Below are 4,705 nucleotides of genomic sequence, written 5' to 3'. Positions count from 1 at the left end.
GCAAAACAGCAAAAGTCAGAGTGAGTCCATGACGATGTTTGTGTGAAGCTTAGTTTGGATCAATGTTGTTTGGAGAGAGATAAACTAACAGCTTCAGAATCAGCACAAAAAGGGCGTGAACACAAAGCTCGACCCGCCGACACGTCAGAGTCAGCGAGCTGTCGGCTGTCAGCCCCGACCGTGTCCGTGGCGTCGGTGAGAAAGTCACAGCTCACTGATTCTGATGCGTCGGCGGGTCGAGCTGTGTGTTCGCGTCTCTGTGCAGAGTCCGTGCTCCTGCTCTCATTTACTGTCTTAAATGTTTGGTGGTTGTTGATATTTTGTGAGGCTTCACCTGAGATTCTGGTGTTTCAGGAAAAATAAATTCATATTAAAAAAATCAGGATTTTAATGAATCGATATCACGTTATCCAAGCGAGAATCGATTTTAATCGATGAATCGATCATCAAAACCCAGCCCTAATAGACACCCATGATTACTCAAGAATGAGGTGACATAGGATTTTAAAATTCATATCATCAGTGCAGCTATTAAAAGTTTAGGATGAGTTTAAATTCTGTTGACCCCAAGGTCAGAGGTCAAGTTTTCAGAAAAAATTTCAAATGTATTCTGTAGAAGCTTTTAACCATGAGGCTGAAGGGTGCTGGCAGCTGCAGCGTGTTTTTCTTAACCACGCTGTTGGTTGGCTTTGATGCTTTGGATCATTCAAAAATGAAAAAAGTCGTAAAGTGGAGCATGATCAATGAGGATTGTTTGTAGTTCTTTGTAGTTTGTACTTCATGACTGTAAACAATATCAGTGTAGCATCTCCTCACAGTTTCACTTTGAAAGCATCTTCATTAATGTTGCCAGCTGGAAGGGATCTCAAAGCTGCTTTGTAGGTGGCAGACAGTTTGTGATAAAGCTACCAAAGGTCCACAAAGCAGTAATTCCACTCAGACCCATCTCACCACCGTCCCAGCTCCCCCTTGTGGGGAACACACCCCATCACATCAAAAACTCTACTGTCCTCACCAACAAGGTCCAAAAGCTTTCACTGAATAAAGATGAAACCACAGCGTCCTCTGATGCGGTCTCCCTTTTCACGTGTATACCTACAACCATAGTCCGTGTAGGTGGAGACAGAAAACAACTACAACAACACAGAAACAGCTTCACCCCCGATCAGATTTGCACACTGCTAAACCTCTGACACCCTTAAATATGAGGGTCTCTATGGACACAAAGATCAACAGCAACCTTTACATGGAAGAAGTGGAAAATAAAGCTCTTGGCTCTGTTAAAGGGAAAGCACCTAACCACTACAGGTGGATGACACCTGGCTCAAGACTAAAAGCACGAAGCATGAGCCTCGCTGCTCACTGAGGAAAACGGAAACCTCAACACTGAAGCAGGAAGCCCACACACACAGACCAGGACCTACTCTGTGACTCCCAGCACTCTCTGGAATAATCAGGACGCTGCAGCTACCAAACGTGTGCATCACACTACACTTTTGTTTTTCTTTCTTTAAATATAGGATATAATTTACAGGGTAATAAAGAATTGGTTTTAATTTATTTATACAGTCACACAATACTGTAAAGCAAGTGTGCACATGTCAGCTTACACTGCTATTTGTATGATTTAATCTTTCTCTGTTTTCTGCGTTGAGTCAGTGGCAGCTGCTCCGGTCCCTGGTTGATGAGCTAGGAGGTGGAAAAGGGGGCGGAGCAAGCCTATATGGAGACCTGCAAATTGGGTCATACTACTACTCTGGATCATGGGGGGTAAATGGAATTTGTTATGTTAGTTTCAGTTAGGTTTTTGTGTGTTCTTTTTGTGTCTTTGTAGGCTGATCAGACATTATTTAAGTCTCCTTCAGAAGGTCAGTTTGTTTGTGTTAGTATTGTTTGTTGCCAGCTTTTGAGTCCAGTTCTGTTACTTGACCTCTTTTATGGACCTGAGATTTAGATTCATGTATAATTTAACCAAAGTTTGGGTTTTTTTGTGTTAAATAAAAAACCTTTTTTTGGACTAACCGGTGGCAGATTTACTGCTCAGTCCATCAGGAATACAATCAATTCAGTGTTGAACATATTATATTTACTTTATTACCAAAGTGTGATAGACTCTAGTCTCCAGAAGTACATTAGCTAGCTGTTACTAGCTAATTTCAAAATTACTGTTGGGTCAGGAGATGCAGCCTAACAATCCTGTTCTTACAGTTCTGTGGTGTCTCAGCATCAGACACATCACACACCAGTGATCTCAGTGAAAGTAAAAGAAAAAGATTTTCACCTTCATTTCTGTCAAATGAGGAATAAAATATAAATAGTAATTTCTTCTGTTTTGGCTTCCTGTTAAATCCAGAATTCAAAATCCTGCTCCTCACATACAAGGTCTTAAATAATCAGGCCCCATCTTATCTTAATGACCTTGTAGCACCATATCAGCCTAGTTATGACAGACACTATCTCTACTTTCAAGATGAGGCTTCAAACTTCCCTTTTTGCTAAAGCATATAGTTAGGGCTGGACCAGGTGACCCAGGATCCTCCCCTAGTTATGCTGCAATAGGTGCAGGCTGCCGGGGGATTCCCATGATGCACTGGGTGTTTCTTAGACACCTCTCTGCATCTCACCCAGTACTGTGTACATGTTCATGTACCGGGTTAATGTCCAAACACACATTTTTCAAAATTAAACAACTTTTTGTTGTAGGTTTTGTCATTACATTTGCCACCATGGACAATAATCCAGAGTTATTTTTCCTTCACTCACAGTTGACCTCACAAAGTCATGCTGTCAACATGTTTACAGCCAACGCCATGGCACCCTGGTTATGTTCATAAACCTTTGGCGGCGCACGTTTCTGTCCAACCATACCTCTTTACACTCCTGTAGGTTTGCCGCTAAAGCCATGTACTCAGCTTCACGGGTAGATAATGCAACAGTAGGTTGTTTTTGGGTTTTCCATGTAACCAATGACCATTTACAGCCAGACTTATACAATAACTAGTTGTACGTCAGTCTGTGACATCAGCTGCCCAATCAGCATCACTGTAAGCCCACAACCTGAGTTCCTCGTTATCACATTTCCTGTAACAGGTCTGTCTCAGATGCCCCTTTCAAATATCTTAGTTCATGTTTTACTGCAGTCCATTGGTCTTCAGTTGGTTGAGTACTGTGAAAGTTTACTGACTATAAAACTCATGTGGCCACATAGATCAGACGGCCCACTGCCTCTCTGTGTACTTCCGTTTTTGCTCACAAGGTGTCAGCCCAGCATTGCAGTCCTGCATGTTGAACCTTTCACGTATTTCTTCCACATATTGTTTCTGTGACATTTTTACACATTTATCACTCAGGTCAAAATCTGTTCCAATGAAATGTCTCAGTTTACCCAAATCCTTCATTTTGAATTTCGCTGCCAGCATTTTCTTCACACCAGTTGGTTCACTTTGTCGCTGGCAGCAATGATCAGGTCATCTACCCTTACTATGAAAACCTTCACCTTCTTATTTCCTGCCACCTTTGTGCAAACACAATGGTCAGCAGGATTCTGCACAAAGTTTCTCTCACTCAGATATTCATGTTCCAATTTCTGCCTGATTGTTTTCACCATTTTTAATTTGTGTCAGATTTCACGTCATAACCCTCTGATTGTATCATGAATACCTCACAATCCATCGGTGCGTGTAGATAGGCAGCTTTAACATCCATCTCATGTGAAACGATGTTTTCTTGTGCTGCCTTTTGCACCAACGCCCTGATACTAGTCAGGTTAGCAGCAGGGGAAAATGTTTCTTCATAATCTACGCCCATCGTCTGACTCTATCCTTTAGCAACATATCGTGCCTTGTATTTTTCTGATCCGTGTTTATGACTGCGTGCACCCATCTACCCCCCACTGTCTTCTCACCCTCAGGCAAAGTGGTTAAAGTAAATGTGTTGTTTTGTCCTCTTCCATTGCACTGACCCTTTGCTCTGAGTTTGGGGCATGTTAGTGAATACTAGATCACAATCCTCCCTCTCAGTAACATATTCACTTAACTATCCAGGCTTGTTCCTCACGCTCGAGGGTATTTTGCAGCCTCACAGTTAATGTCACTCTCCTGTGACCGGCTGCTCATCTCAGACATGGTTACTGGGATCTGATCCAGAGTATCTCACATCAGTCTTTTCTCTGGTCTTGCTGCGCCTGTGTGTTGTACTTTCATTCCTAACAACACTGCACCTGATGGCCCAGTAACCAGAGGCCTGAAGGGACTAAAAAATCCTGTATTACAACATAAGCAAACTGCTTTTACATGTAACGAACATTTCTGTTTAATTACATTTTAAATAATAGAAATAACAGTAATAATAATAATAACAGTAGTGTTTGTTTTGACCTTTCTTGACAGTTTTCTTTTACGCTGCGTCCGCACCTGTACAGGTGATTTTGAACACGCAGCTGTTTCGTCCACGTAAACGGCGTTTCCAATCACCGAAAACGGAGATTTTCTAAAACTCCTTTTTTGCGTTTCCGTGTGGACGAGGAATACAGAGTTCATCACGCAGCGTCAGAGGTATGAGCCTTTTTCCACGCCACGCTGTGGCCACGTTATTGTTTACATGGGATGAATTGCAGAATAGCAGATAGAGACAAATACTGTTAATCTGACTGTCTGCAGGTTTACACGCAGTTACTGTCCCTCCATTTACAAAGGCAGAGGCGTCA

Source organism: Pundamilia nyererei, unplaced genomic scaffold, assembly GCF_000239375.1.
Source record: "Pundamilia nyererei isolate P.nyererei 1_Seehausen unplaced genomic scaffold, PunNye1.0 scaffold00554, whole genome shotgun sequence".
Lineage (NCBI taxonomy): Eukaryota > Metazoa > Chordata > Actinopteri > Cichliformes > Cichlidae > Pundamilia > Pundamilia nyererei.
The sequence above is the reverse complement of the archived record's forward strand: the minus strand, read 5'-3'. Positions refer to the sequence as shown.